Source organism: Procambarus clarkii, chromosome 3, assembly GCF_040958095.1.
Source record: "Procambarus clarkii isolate CNS0578487 chromosome 3, FALCON_Pclarkii_2.0, whole genome shotgun sequence".
NCBI classification, from domain to species: Eukaryota; Metazoa; Arthropoda; class Malacostraca; order Decapoda; family Cambaridae; genus Procambarus; species Procambarus clarkii.
In genome coordinates this window covers 25,960,480-25,977,057 of record NC_091152.1, presented here as the reverse complement: position 1 = coordinate 25,977,057, position 16,578 = coordinate 25,960,480, and the positions used below count along the sequence as shown (strand labels likewise).

At 54.1% G+C, this 16,578-nt stretch overlaps 1 protein-coding gene across 1 annotated transcript in view; it reads right to left on the bottom strand.

The window, feature by feature from the left end:
- LOC138368641 (mucin-22-like) overlaps positions 1-16,578 on the bottom strand; it is a 73,281-nt gene that overhangs the window by 27,194 nt on the left and 29,509 nt on the right. The gene's annotated exons all lie outside the window — the stretch shown is intronic.

The following is a 16,578-nucleotide window of genomic DNA, read 5'->3' as shown; positions in this document are numbered from 1 at the left end:
GAAGTGACTCGAACCCATACTCCCAGAAGCAACGCAACTGGTATGTACAAGACGCCTTAATCCACTTGACCATCACGACCGGACATAATGAGGTGATAGCCGAGGCTATTTGAACCACCCCACCGCCGGCACTCGGATAGTAGTGGGGACCATTCAGGCTTGTTCGCATTTGTGTTCCTCACGTGTGCCCCAAAGAATGAGGTGATTTGGTAAAATGCTATGCCCAAGATTACTATCCGAGTGCCGGCGGTGGGGTGGTTCAAATAGCCTCGGCTATCACCTCATTATGTCCGGTCGTGATGGTCAAGTGGATTAAGGCGTCTTGTACATACCAGTTGCGTTGCTTCTGGGAGTATGGGTTCGAGTCACTTCTGGGGTGTGAGTTTTCAGTTGCATATTGTCCTGGGGACCATTCAGGCTTGTTCGCATTTGTGTTCCTCACGTGTGCCCCAAAGAATGAGGTGATTTGGTAAAATGCTATGCCCAAGATTACTATCCGAGTGCCGGCGGTGGGGTGGTTCAAATAGCCTCGGCTATCACCTCATTATGTCCGGTCGTGATGGTCAAGTGGATTAAGGCGTCTTGTACATACAAGTTGCGTTGCTTCTGGGAGTATGGGTTCGAGTCACTTCTGGGGTGTGAGTTTTCAGTTGCATATTGTCCTGGGGACCATTCAGGCTTGTTCGCATTTGTGTTCCTCACGTGTGCCCCAAAGAATGAGGTGATTTGGTAAAATGCTATGCCCAAGATTACTATCCGAGTGCCGGCGGTGGGGTGGTTCAAATAGCCTCGGCTATCACCTCATTATGTCCGGTCGTGATGGTCAAGTGGATTAAGGCGTCTTGTACATACCAGTTGCGTTGCTTCTGGGAGTATGGGTTCGAGTCACTTCTGGGGTGTGAGTTTTCAGTTGCATATTGTCCTGGGGACCATTCAGGCTTGTTCGCATTTGTGTTCCTCACGTGTGCCCCAAAGAATGAGGTGATTTGGTAAAATGCTATGCCCAAGATTACTATCCGAGTGCCGGCGGTGGGGTGGTTCAAATAGCCTCGGCTATCACCTCATTATGTCCGGTCGTGATGGTCAAGTGGATTAAGGCGTCTTGTACATACCAGTTGCGTTGCTTCTGGGAGTATGGGTTCGAGTCACTTCTGGGGTGTGAGTTTTCAGTTGCATATTGTCCTGGGGACCATTCAGGCTTGTTCGCATATACATATATGTATGTGTGTGTATTCACCTAGTTGTATTCACGTAGTTGTGTTCGAGGGGGTTGAGCTTTGCTCTTTCGGCCCGTCTCTCAACTGTCAATCAACTGTTTACTATGTACTTTTTTTTCACACCACACACACACACACACACCAGGAAGCAGCCCATGACAGCTGACTAACTCCCAGGTACCTATTTACTGCTCGGTAACAGGGGCATTCAGGGTGAAAGAAACTTTGCCCATTTGTTTCTGTCTGGTGCAGGAATCGGACGCGCGCCACAGAATTATCAGTTCTGCGCACTATCCACCAGGCCCCACTGTGTGTGTGTGTGTGTGTGTGTGTGTGTGTGTGTGTGTGTGTGTGTGTGTGTAAGTGTGTGTGTGTGTGTGTGTGTGTGTGTGTGTGTGTGTGTGTGTGTGTGTGTGTGTGTGTGTGTGTGTGTGTGTGTGTGTGTTATTGGTAAATTTCTTTCCTCACGTTTAAAACAACATTCATATGCTATTCGTACAGCCCAGCACTCCAGCGCCTTGTATTTACTTTCCAGTTTATGTGATCATTCCAGCGACTTCAGAGGGGCGAAATGTATTGTTAAAAGTAAGGGTTTCGTTGAAGAAAACGTGATTGAGTCCGCTCTGATCAAACAATGTAACAACAGCCTTAGTGTGAGCCCTGACATGTACAAATTATATCCTCATATAAGCTTCAATATAACACGTCTATACAATATAGCACGTCTATATTATATAGCATACATTTAACTTGTGTTTATTTATATATTTCCATCCGGCGGCACTTATATATATTATGAGCTAGGGTAGAGCTGGTAAACCACCAGAACATATACTGTAGTCCGGGAGTGTGTTGACACTGGAGTATATACTGGGAGAAGCGGGGTATATGGCTCACACTGTGTACCTCCCCCAGACCACGGGTCCACCTGGTAACAATACTGTAATTGTCCTCCTGGGAATGGTCTTGACGCCGTGTCCTCCCTGGCCGCCAACACTGTTATTCTCGCACCTATCTTGTGGCTCTGATGGGCCACGGGGCTCTGATGGGCCACGGGGCTCTGATGGGCCACGTGGCTCTGATGGGCCATGTAGCCCCTTGTCTGTGTGTCCGTGTGTGTGATCAGGACACTGGATACACCAATGACTGTGTCACGGGCCGTCTGTATGTATCCAAGCTTCTGAATGTCTCGGGTGCGTGTTTATCACTGGGCTGCCGATGTGTCATGGGAGTGAGTTATGAGTGTCATGTGTGTGTCACAGGACGTATGTGTCATGCGGCATCAATGGGTTTTAAAGCATATATCATGAGATATCAATGTGTCAAGGGGTATGTGTGTGTCACGTCACATCTGCGTCATAGGGCATCAATGTTTCTAGATGTCCTGGAGATCTGTGTATCACGATGACTGTGTCATGCGTTGTGTATGTGTTCTGAGGCGTGTATGTGTGTGTGTCATGGGGCGAGCACGTGTCATCCATCTCTATAACCATTCATCCATCCATTTATCAGTCAAAGTCAAGTCACAGCAATGAGGGAAAAGAATTATCAGGGAAAGGCGCCAAGCCATTACGACTATATAGCACTGGAAAGGGATAAGGATTTCGATTTGGTATGGGACGGGGGGGGGGGGTGAGAGGGGGGAGGAACGAATGGTGCCCAACCACTTCGACGGTCGGGGATTGAACGCTGACCCAAGGCAGCTAGCAGTGACCCAGGGCTGCTAGCAGTGACCCAAAGCAGCTAGCAGTGACCCAGGGCTGCTAGCAGTGACCCAAAGCAGCTAGCAGTGACCCAGGGCAGCTAGCAGTGACCCAGAGCAGCTAGCAGTGACCCAGGGCAGCTAGCATTGACCCAGAGCAGCTAGCAGTGACCCAGGGCAGCTAGCAGTGACCCAGAGCAGCTAGCAGTGACCCAGGGCAGCTAGCAGTGACCCAGAGCAGCTAGCAGTGACCCAGGGCAGCTAGCAGTGACCCAGGGCAGCTAGCAGTGACCCAGAGCAGCTAGCAGTGACCCAGGGCAGCTAGCAGTGACCCAGGGCAGCTAGCAGTGACCCAGGGCAGCTAGCTGTGACCCAGGGCAGCTAGCAGTGACCCAGGGCAGCTAGCAGTGACCCAGGGCAGCTAACAGTGACCAAGGGCAGCTAGCAGTGACCCAGGGCAGCTAGCAGTGACCCAAAGCAGCTAGCAGTGACCCAGGGCAGCTAGCAGTGACCCAGAGCAGCTAGCAGTGACCCAGAGCAGCTAGCAGTGACCCAGGGCAGCTAGCAGTGACCCAGGGCAGCTAGCTGTGACCCAGGGCAGCTAGCAGTGACCCAGGGCAGCTAGCAGTGACCCAAAGCAGCGAGCAGTGACCCAGGGCAGCTAGCAGTGACCCAGGGCAGTTAGCAGTGACCCAGGGCAGCTAGCAGTGACCCAAAGCAGCTAGCAGTGACCCAGGGCAGCTAGCAGTGACCCAGGGTAGCTAGCAGTGGCCCAGGGCAGCTAGCAGTGACCCAGAGCAGCTAGCAGTGACCCAAGGCAGCTAGCAGTGACCCAGGGTAGCTAGCAGTGACCCAGGGCAGCTAGCAGTGACCCAGGGCAGCTAGCAGTGACCCAGGGCAGCTAGCAGTGACCCAGGGTAGCTAGCAGTGGCCCAGGGCAGCTAGCAGTGACCCGGAATAGCTAGCAGTGACCCAGGGCAGCTAGCAGTGACCCAAAGCAGCTAGCAGTGACCCAGGGCAGCTAGCAGTGACCCAGGGTAGCTAGCAGTGGCCCAGGGCAGCTAGCAGTGACCCAGAGCAGCTAGCAGTGACCCAGGGCAGCTAGCAGTGACCCAGGGCAGCTAGCAGTGACCCAGGGCAGCTAGCAGTGACCCAGGGCAGCTAGCAGTGACCCAGGGCAGCTAGCAGTGACAAAGGGCAGCTAGCAGTGACCCAGGGTAGCTAGCAGTGGCCCAGGGCAGCTAGCAGTGACCCGGAATAGCTAGCAGTGACCCAGGGCAGCTAGCAGTGACCCAGGGCAGCTAGCAGTGACCCAGGGCAGTTAGCAGTGACCCAGGGCAGTTAGCAGTGACACAGGGCAGCTAGCAGTGACCCAAAGCAGCTAGCAGTGACCCAGGGCAGCTAGCAGTGACCCAGGGCAGCTAGCAGTGACCCAGGGCAGCTAACAGTGACCAAGGGCAGCTAGCAGTGACCCAGGGCACCTAGCAGTGACCCGGGAAAGCTAGCAGTGACCAGGGATAGCTAGCAGTGACCCGGGACAGCTAGCAGTTACCCGAGATAGCTAGCAGTGACCCGGGACAGCTAGCAGTGACCCGGGACCGCTAGCAGTGACCCAGGGCCGCTAGCAGTGAACCCAGGGCAGCTAGCAGTGACCCAGGGACAGCTAACAGTGACCCGGGACTGCTAGCAGTGACCCCAGGGCAGCTAGCAGTGACCCAGGGCCACTAGCAGTGAACCCAGGGCAGCTAGCAGTGACCCGGGACAGCTAGCAGTGACCCAGGGCAGATAGCAGTGACCCGGGACTGCTAGCAGTGACCCCAGGGCAGCTAGCAGTGACCCAGGGCAGCTAGCAGTGACCCGGGGAAGCTAGCAGTGACCCCAGGGCAGCTAGCAGTGACCCAGGGCAGCTGGCAGTGACCCAGGGCAGCTAGCAGTGACCCAGGGCAGCTAGCAGTGACCCGGGACAGCTAGCAGTGACCCAGGGCAGCTAGCAGTGACCCGGGACAGCTAGCAGTGACCCAGGGCAGCTAGCAGTGACCCCAGGGCAGCTAGCAGTGACCCAGGGCCGCTAGCAGTGAACCCAGGGCAGCTAGCAGTGACCCAGGACAGCTAGCAGTGACCCAGGGCAGCTAGCAGTGACCCGGGACTGCTAGCAGTGACCCCAGGGCAGCTAGCAGTGACCCAGGGCAGCTAGCAGTGACCCGGGATAGCTTGCAGTGACCCGGGGACAGCTAGCAGTGACCCAGGGAAGCTAGCAGTGACACAGGGCAGCTAGCAGTGACCCAGGGCAGCTAGCAGTGACACAGAGCAGCTAGCAGTGACCCGGGACAGCTAGCAGTGACCCAGGGAACCTAGCAGTGACCCAGGGCAGCTAGCAGTGACCCAGGGCAGCTAGCAGTGACCCAGGGCAGCTAGCAGATGACCCAGAGCAGCTAGCAGTGACCCAGAGCAGCTAGCAGTGACCCAGGGCAGCTAGCAGTGACCCAGGGCAGCTAGCAGTGACCCAGGGCAGCTAGCAGTGACCTAGGGCAGCTAGCAGTGACCCAGGGCAGCTAGCAGTGACCCAGGGCAGCTAGCAGATGACCCAGAGCAGCTAGCAGTGACCCAGAGCAGCTAGCAGTGACCCAGGGCAGCTAGCAGTGACCCAGGGCAGCTAGCAGTGACCCAGGGCAGCTAGCAGTGACCTAGGGCAGCTAGCAGTGACCCAGGGCAACTAGCAGTGACCTAGGGCAGCTAGCAGTGACCCAGGGCTGCTAGCAGTGACCCAGGACAGCTAGCAGTGACCCAGGGCAGCTAGCAGTGACCCAGGGCAGCTAGCAGTGACCCAGGGCAGCTAGCAGTGACCCAGGGCAGCTAGCAGTGACCCAGAGCAGCTAGCAGTGACCCAGGGCAGCTAGCAGTGACCCAGGGCAGCTAGCTGTGACCCAGGGCAGCTAGCAGTGACCCAGGGCAGCTAGCAGTGACACAGGGCAGCTAGCAGTGACCCGGGACAGCTAGCAGTGACCCAGGGCAGCTAGCAGTGACCCAGGGCAGCTAGCAGTGACCCAGGGCAGCTAGCAGTGACCCAGGGCAGCTAGCAGTGACCCAGAGCAGCTAGCAGTGACCCAGGGCAGCTAGCAGTGACCCAGGGCAGCTAGCAGTGACCCAGGGCAGCTAGCAGTGACCTAGGGCAGCTAGCAGTGACCCAGAGCAGCTAGCAGTGACCCAGAGCAGCTAGCAGTGACCCAGGGCAGCTAGCAGTGACCCAGGGCAGCTAACAGTGACCCAGGGCAGCTAGCAGTGACCCAGGGCAGCTAGCAGTGACCCAGAGCAGCTAGCAGTGACCCAGGGCAGCTAGCAGTGACCCAGGGCAGCTAGCAGTGACCCAGGGCAGCTAGCAGTGACCCGGGGACAGCTAGCAGTGAACCAGGGCAGCTAGCAGTGACACAGGGCAGCTAGCAGTGACCCAGGGCAGCTAGCAGTGACACAGGGCAGCTAGCAGTGACCCGGGACAGCTAGCAGTGACCCAGGGAACCTAGCAGTGACCCAGGGCAGCTAGCAGTGACCCAGGGCAGCTAGCAGTGACCCAGGGCAGCTAGCAGTGACCCAGAGCAGCTAGCAGTGACCCAGGGCAGCTAGCAGTGACCCAGGGCAGCAAGCAGTGACCCAGGGCAGCTAGCAGTGACCTAGGGCAGCTAGCAGTGACCCAGGGCAGCTAGCAGTGACCCAGGGCAGCTAGCAGTGACCCAGTGCAGCTAGCAGTGACCTAGGGCATTAATCCTCGCTCAGTACACCCCGGTACCTATTGTTGCACAGCCACGCTCAGTACACCCCGGTACCTAGTGTTGCACAGCCACGCTCAGTACACCCCGGAACCTATTGTTGCACAGCCACGCTCAGTACACCCCGGTACCTAGTGTTGCACAGCCACGCTCAGTACACCCCGGTACCTAGTGTTGCACAGCCACGCTCAGTACACCCCGGTACCTAGTGTTGCACAGCCACGCTCAGTACACCCCGGTACCAAGTGTTGCACAGCCAAGCTCAGTACCCCCCGGTACCTATTGTTGCACAGCCACGCTCAGTACACCCCGGTACCTATTGTTGCACAGCCACGCTCAGTACACCCCGGTACCTGACCTACTGTTGCACAGCCCCGCTCAGTACACCCCGGTACCTATTGTTGCACAGCCACGCTCAGTACACCCCGGTACCTATTGTTACACAGCCCCGCACAGTACACCCCGGTACCTATTGTTGCACAGCCCCGCTCAGTACACCCCGGTACCTATTGTTGCACAGCCCCGCTCAGTACACCCCGGTACCTATTGTTGCACAGCCACGCTCAGTACACCCCGGTACCTATTGTTGCACAGCCACGCTCAGTACACCCCGGTACCTAGTGTTGCACAGCCACGCTCAGTACACCCCGGTACCTATTGTTGCACAGCCACGCTCAGTACACCCCGGTACCAAGTGTTGCACAGCCACGCTCAGTACCCCGCGGTACCTATTGTTGCACAGCCACGCTCAGTACACCCCGGTACCTATTGTTGCACAGCCACGCTCAGTACACCCCGGTACCTGACCTACTGTTGCACAGCCCCGCTCAGTACACCCCGGTACCTATTGTTGCACAGCCACGCTCAGTACACCCCGGTACCTATTGTTACACAGCCCCGCTCAGTACACCCCGGTACCTATTGTTGCACAGCCACGCTCAGTACACCCCGGTACCTAGTGTTGCACAGCCACGCTCAGTACACCCCGGTACCTATTGTTGCACAGCCACGCTCAGTACACCCCGATACCTAGTGTTGCACAGCCACGCTCAGTACACCCCGGTACTTATTGTTGCACAGCCACGCTCAGTACACCCCGGTACCTAGTGTTGCACATCCACGCTCAGTACACCCCGGTACCTAGTGTTGCACAGCCACGCTCAGTACACCCTGGAACATAGTGGTGCACAGCCCCGCTCAGTACACCCCGGTACCTAGTGTTGCACAGCACCGCTCAGTACACCCCGGTACCTAGTGTTGCACAGCCACGCTCAGCACACCCCTGTACCTAGTGTTGCACAGCCACGCTCAGTACACCCCGGTACCTAGTGTTGCACAGCCACGCTCAGTACACCCCGGTACCTAGTGTTGCACAGCCACGCTCAGTACACCCCGGTACCTATTGTTGCACAGCCACGCTCAGTACACCCCGGTACCTAGTGTTGCACAGCCACGCTCAGTACACCCCGGTACCTAGTGTTGCACAGCCACGCTCAGTACACCCCGGTACCTATTGTTGCACAGCCACGCTCAGTACACCCCGATACCTAGTGTTGCACAGCCACGCTCAGTACACCCCGGTACCTAGTGTTGCACAGCCACGCTCAGTACACCCCGGTACCTAGTGTTGCACAGCACCGCTCAGTACACCCCGGTACCTAGTGTTGCACAGCCACGCTCAGTACACCCCGGTACCTAGTGTTGCACAGCCCCGCTCAGTACACCCCGGTACCTAGTGTTGCACAGCACCACTCAGTACACCCCGGTACCTAGTGTTACACAGCCCCGCTCAGTACACCCCGGTACCTAGTGTTGCACAACACCGCTCAGTACACTCCGGTACCTAGTGTTGCACAGCCCCGCTCAGTACACCCCGGTACCTAGTGTTGCAAAACACCGCTCAGTACACTCCGGTACCTAGTGTTGTACAGCCCCGCTCAGTACACCCCGGTACCTAGTGTTGTACAGCCCCGCTCAGTACACCCCGGTACCTAGTGTTGCACAACACCGCTCAGTACACTCCGGTACCTAGTGTTGCACAGCCCCGCTCAGTACACCCCGGTACCTAGTGTTGCACAGCACCGCTCAGTACACCCCGGTAGTGTTGCACAACACCCTGCAGTATTGCTCAACAGTTCACCACAAACCTCCACCAGTAGCGTCCTCCCTTCACTCCTAACTGGTGATCCGTGTTCACCAATAGCTGCACAACTCCGGTCGTCGCTCCTCCTAGTTCATGTCGGGTGCTGCTCCCTCTCTCACCTTCATCCTCACACACCAATAACAGTTTTACCCCTCATCCCATTTTCTATATTTACAGTTAAACGGCGCCTTTCTCAGGCACTTTGGTATTTCCCCCCAATTTTTGTCAAATGTTTTTAAATGTTTCGAGTTTTCATGATAATAGCTGAACCATAAAGTACCGCAGGGTACAATACAGTAACCCAGGGTACCATGCAGTAACCCAGGGTACCACACAGTAACCCAGGGTACCACACAGTAACCTAGGGTACCACACAGTAACCCAGGGTACCACACAGTACCCCAGGGTACCACACAGTAACCCAGGGTACCATACAGTACCCCAGGGTACCATGCAGTAACCCAGGGTACTACGCAGTAACCCAGGGTACTACGCAGTAACCCAGGATACCACGCAGTAATCCAGGGTACCACGCAGTAACCCAGGGTACCATGCAGTAACCCAGGGTACCATGCAGTAACCCAGGGTACCATGCAGTAACCCAGGGTACCACACAGTAACCCAGGGTACCACACAGTAACAAAGGGTACCACACAGTAACCCAGGGTACCACGCAGTAACCCAGGGTACCACGCAGTAACCCAGGGTACCACGCAGTAACCCAGGGTACCACGCAGTAACCCAGGGTACCACGCAGTAACCCAGGATACCACGCAGTAACCCAGGGTACCACGCAGTAACCCAGGGTACCAAGAGTAACCCTGGGTACCAAGAGTAATCCAGGGTACCATGCAGTAACCCAGGGTACCATGCAGTACCCCAGGGTACCATGCAGTAACCCAGGGTACCATACAGTAACCCAGGGTACCATGCAGTATCCCAGGGTACCACACAGTAACCCAGGGTACCATGCAGTACCCCAGGGTACCATGCAGTAACCCAGGGTACCATACAGTAACCCAGGGTACCATGCAGTATCCCAGGGTACCACACAGTAACCCAGGGTACCATACAGTAAACCAGGGTACCATACAGTAACCCAGGGTACCATAAAGTTACCCAGGGTACCACACAGTAACCCAGGGTACCACACAGTAAACCAGGGTACCATGCAGTATCCCAGGGTACCATGCAGGTATCCCAGGGTACCATGCAGGTATCCCAGGGTACCATGCAGGTATCCCAGGGTACCATGCAGTAACCAAGGGTACCATGCAGTAACCCAGGGTACCATGCAGGTATCCCAGGGTACCATGCAGTAACCCAGGGTACCATACAGTAACCCAGGGTACCACACAGTAACCCAGGGTACCACACAGTAACCCAGGGTACCACACATTAACCCAGGGTACCATGCAGTAACCCAGGGTACCATGCAGTAACCCAGGGTACCATGCAGTAACCCAGGGTACCATACAGTAACCCAGGGTACCATACAGTAACCCAGGGTACTATGCAGTAACCCAGGGTACCATACAGTAACCCAGGGTACCACACAGTAACCCAGGGTACCACACAGTAACCCAGGGTACCACACAGTAACCCAGGGAACCATGCAGTAACCCAGGGTACCATGCAGTAACCCAGGGTACCATGCAGTAACCCAGGGTACCATACAGTAACCCAGGGTACCATACAGTAACCCAGGGTACCATGCAGTAACCCAGGGTACCATACAGTAACCCAGGGTACCATGCAGTAACCCAGGGTACCAAGAGTAACCCTGGGTACCAAGAGTAACCCAGGGTACCACGCAGTAACCCTGGGTACCAAGAGTAACCCAGGGTACAACGCAGTAACCCAGGGTACCAAGAGTAACCCTGGGTACCAAGAGTAACCCTGGGTACCAAGAGTAATCCAGGGTACCATACTGTAACCCTGGGTACCACACAGTTACCCAGGGTACCACACAGTAACAAAGGGTACCACACAGTAACCCAGGGTACCATGCAGTAACCCAGGGTACCACGCAGTAACCCAGGGTACCACGCAGTAACCCAGGGTACCACGCAGTAACCCAGGATACCACGCAGTAACCCAGGGTACCACGCAGTAACCCAGGGTACCAAGAGTAACCCTGGGTACCAAGAGTAATCCAGGGTACCATGCAGTAACCCAGGGTACCATGCAGTACCCCAGGGTACCATGCAGTAACCCAGGGTACCATACAGTAACCCAGGGTACCATGCAGTATCCCAGGGTACCACACAGTAACCCAGGGTACCATGCAGTACCCCAGGGTACCATGCAGTAACCCAGGGTACCATACAGTAACCCAGGGTACCATGCAGTATCCCAGGGTACCACACAGTAACCCAGGGTACCATACAGTAAACCAGGGTACCATACAGTAACCCAGGGTACCATAGAGTTACCCAGGGTACCACACAGTAACCCAGGGTACCACACAGTAAACCAGGGTACCATGCAGTATCCCAGGGTACCATGCAGGTATCCCAGGGTACCATGCAGGTATCCCAGGGTACCATGCAGGTATCCCAGGGTACCATGCAGTAACCAAGGGTACCATGCAGTAACCCAGGGTACCATGCAGGTATCCCAGGGTACCATGCAGTAACCCAGGGTACCATACAGTAACCCAGGGTACCACACAGTAACCCAGGGTACCACACAGTAACCCAGGGTACCACACATTAACCCAGGGTACCATGCAGTAACCCAGGGTACCATGCAGTAACCCAGGGTACCATGCAGTAACCCAGGGTACCATACAGTAACCCAGGGTACCATACAGTAACCCAGGGTACCATGCAGTAACCCAGGGTACCATACATTAACCCAGGGTACCACACAGTAACCCAGGGTACCACACAGTAACCCAGGGTACCACACAGTAACCCAGGGTACCATGCAGTAACCCAGGGTACCATGCAGTAACCCAGGGTACCATGCAGTAACCCAGGGTACCATACAGTAACCCAGGGTACCATACAGTAACCCAGGGTACCATGCAGTAACCCAGGGTACCATACAGTAACCCAGGGTACCATGCAGTAACCCAGGGTACCAAGAGTAACCCTGGGTACCAAGAGTAACCCAGGGTACCACGCAGTAACCCTGGGTACCAAGAGTAACCCAGGGTACAACGCAGTAACCCAGGGTACCAAGAGTAACCCTGGGTACCAAGAGTAACCCTGGGTACCAAGAGTAATCCAGGGTACCATACTGTAACCCTGGGTACCACACAGTTACCCAGGGTACCACTACCTACCTACCTTGAGGCTACCTTGAGGTGCTTCCGGGGCTTAGTGTCCCCGCGGCCCGGTCGTCGACCAGGCCTCCTGGTTGCTGGACTGATCAACCAGGCTGTTAGACGCGGCTGCTCGCAGCCTGACGTATGAGTCACAGCCTGGTTGATCAGGTATCCTTTGGAGGTGCTTATCCAGTTCTCTCTTGAACACTGTGAGGGGTTTGCCAGTTATGCCCCTTATGTGTAGTGGAAGCGTGTTGAACAGTCTCGGGCCTCTGATGCTGATAGAGTTCTCTCTCAGAGTACCTGTTGCACCTCTGCTTTTCAACGGGGGTATTCTGCACATCCTGCCATGTCTTCTGGTCTCATGTGGTGTTATTTCTGTGTGCAGGTTTGGGACCAGCCCCTCAATTATTTTCCACGTGTAAATTATTATGTATCTCTCCCGCCTGCGCTCAAGGGAGTACAGATTTAGGCTCTTTAGTCGGTCCCAGTAATTTAGATGTTTTACTGAGTGGATTCTAGCAGTAAAGGATCTCTGCACGCTCTCTAGGTCAGCAATTTCTCCAGCTTTGAAAGGGGCTGTCATTGTGCAGCAGTACTCCACTCTAGATAGCACAAGCGTTTTGAAAAGTATCATCATCGGTATAGCATCTCTAGTGTGAAAAGTTCTTGTTATCCAACCTGTCATTTTTCTTGCAGTTGTGACGGCTACTTTATTGTGTTCTTTAAAGGTAAGGTTTTCCGACATGAGTACACCCAGATCCTTTACATTGCCTTTCGTTCTGTTATAATTTGCCTGCGTTTTGTACGTGGTTCCTGTTTTTATGTTTTCAATTTTTCCGTAGCGCATGAGCTGAAACTTATCCTCGTTGAATACCATATTATTTTCTGTAGCCCATAGAAAGACCTGATCAACATCTGATTGGAGGTTTGCCGTGTCCTCTATGTTGCCAACTCTCATGAAAATCCTAGTGTCATCTGCAAAGGATGATACAGTGCTATAGGTTGTGTTCTGGTATATGTCCGATATGAGGATGAGAAAAAGTACTGGAGCAAGCACAGTACCCTGGGGGACTGAGCTCTTCACGGTTGATGGGCTGGATTTTATTTTGTTGACTATTACACATTGGGTTCTGTCAGTCAGGAAATTGTAGATCCATCTGCCTATTTTCCCGGTAATTCCTTTTGAACGCGTTTTATGTGCAATAACACCATGGTCACATTTATCAAAAGCTTTTGCGAAATCTGTGTAAATTACATCAGCGTTTTGTTTGTCTTCCATAGCATCTAATGCCATATCATAGTGGTCCAGCAACTGCGACAGGCAAGAGCGCCCTGTTCTGAAACCATGTTGTCCGGGGTTATGGAGATGCTGTGATTCCATGTATTTTGTGATCTTACTTCTTAGCACTCTCTCAAAAATTTTTATGATGTGCGATGTTAGTGCTATCGGTCTGTAATTTTTTGCCTCTGCCTTATTTCCTCCTTTATGGAGTGGTGCTATCTCTGCTGTTTTTAGTATGTCAGGGATAACGCCAGTATCTAGGCTTTGTCTCCACAGAATGTGAAGGGCCTGCGATAGTGGTTTTTTACAGTTCTTGATGAATATGGAGTTCCAAGAATCCGGGCCTGGTGCAGAGTGCATAGGCATACTGTTTATGGCTTCTTCAAAATCTAGTGGGGATAGGGCGACGTCTGATATGTGATTTGATGTTGGTATCATATCCATGAAAAATTCATTTGGGTTATCAAAAGATTGCACACATTAACCCAGAACCACACCATTAACCCAGAACCACACATTAACCCAGGGTACCACGCAGTAACCCAGGGTACCACGCAGTAACCCAGGGCACCACGCAGTAACCCAGGGAACCAAGAGTAACCCTGGGTACCAAGAGTAATCCAGGGTACCATACAGTAACCCTGGGTACCAAGAGTAACCCTGGGTACCAAGAGTAACCGAGGGTACCATACAGTAACCCAGGGTACCATACAGTAACCCTGGGTACAATACAGTAACCCTGGGTACAATACAGTAACCCTGGGTACCACACAGTAACCCAGGGTACCATACAGTAACCCTGTGTACCATACAGTAACCCTGGGTACTACACAGTAACCCAGGTTACCATACAGTAACCCTGGGTACCATACAGTAACCCTGGGTACCACACAGTAACCCAGGGTACCATACAGTAACCCTGGGTACCACACAGTAACCCAGGGTACCATACAGTAACCCTGGGTACCATACAGTAACCCTGGGTACCACACAGTAACCCAGGGTACCATACAGTAACCCTGGGTACCATACAGTAACCCTGGGTACCACACAGTAACCCAGGGTACCATACAGTAACCCTGGGTACCATACAGTAACCCTGGGTACCACACAGTAACCCAGGGTACCATGCAGTAACCCAGGGTACCATGCAGTAACCCAGGGTACCATACAGTAACCCAGGGTACCATACAGTAACCCAGGGTACCATGCAGTAACCCAGGGTACCATGCAGTAACCCAGGGTACCATGCAGTAACCCAGGGAACCAAGAGTAACCCTGGGTACCAAGAGTAACCCAGGGTACCACGCAGTAACCCTGGGTACCAAGAGTAACCCAGGGTACAACGCAGTAACCCAGGGTACCAAGAGTAACCCTGGGTACCAAGAGTAACCCTGGGTACCATACAGTAACCCTGGGTACCACACAGTTACCCAGGGTACCACACATTAACCCAGGGTACCACGCAGTAACCCAGGGTACCACGCAGTAACCCAGGGTACCACGCAGTAACCCAGGGAACCAAGAGTAACCCTGGGTACCAAGAGTAATCCAGGGTACCATACAGTAACCCTGGGTACCAAGAGTAACCCAGGGTACCATACAGTAACCCTGGGTACCATACAGTAACCCTGGGTACCACACAGTAACCCAGGGTACCATACAGTAACCCTGGGTACCATACAGTAACCCTGGGTACCACACAGTAACCCAGGGTACCATACAGTAACCCTGGGTACCATACAGTAACCCTGGGTACCACACAGTAACCCAGGGTACCATGCAGTAACCCAGGGTACCATGCAGTAACCCAGGGTACCATACAGTAACCCAGGGTACCATACAGTAACCCAGGGTACCATGCAGTAACCCAGGGTACCATGCAGTAACCCAGGGTACCATGCAGTAACCCAGGGAACCAAGAGTAACCCTGGGTACCAAGAGTAACCCAGGGTACCACGCAGTAACCCTGGGTACCAAGAGTAACCCAGGGTACAACGCAGTAACCCTGGGTACCAAGAGTAATCCAGGGTACCATACAGTAACCCTGGGTACCACACAGTTACCCAGGGTACCACACATTAACCCAGGGTACCACGCAGTAACCCAGGGTACCACGCAGTAACCCAGGGTACCACGCAGTAACCCAGGGAACCAAGAGTAACCCTGGGTACCAAGAGTAATCCAGGGTACCATACAGTAACCCTGGGTACCAAGAGTAACCGAGGGTACCATACAGTAACCCAGGGTACCATACAGTAACCCTGGGTACAATACAGTAACCCTGTGTACCATACAGTAACCCTGGGTACCACACAGTAACCCAGGGTACCATACAGTAACCCTGGGTACCATACAGTAACCCTGGGTACCACACAGTAATCCAGGGTACCATACAGTAACCCTGGGTACCACACAGTAACCCAGGGTACCATACAGTAACCCTGGGTACCATACAGTAATCCTGGGTACCACACAGTAACCCAGGGTACCACACAGTAACCCAGGGTACCACACAGTAACCCTGGGTACCATACAGTAACCCTGGGTACCACACAGTAACCCAGGGTACCATACAGTAACCCTGGTTACCATACAGTAACCCTGGGTACCACACAGTAACCCAGGGTACCACACAGTAACCCAGGGTACCGTACAGTAACCCTGGGTACCATACAGTAACCCTGGGTACCACACAGTAACCCAGGGTACCATACAGTAACCCAGGGTACCACACAGTAACCCAGGGTACCATACAGTAACCCTGGGTACCACACAGTAACCCAGGGTACCACACAGTAACCCAGGGTACCACACAGTAACCCAGGGTACCATACAGTAACCCTGGATACCATACAGTAACCCTGGGTACCACACAGTAACCCAGGGTACCATACAGTAACCCAGGGTACCATACAGTAACCCTGGGTACCATACAGTAACCCTGGCAACCACACAGTAACCCAGGGTACCACACAGTAACCCAGGGTACCACACAATAACCCAGGGTACCATACAGTAACCCTGGGTACCACACAGTAACCCAGGGTACCACACAGTAACCCAGGGTACCACGCAGTAACCCAGGGTACCATACAGTAACCCTGGATACCATACAGTAACCCTGGGTACCACACAGTAACCCAGGGTACCATACAGTAACCCAGGGTACCATACAGTAACCCTGGGTACCATA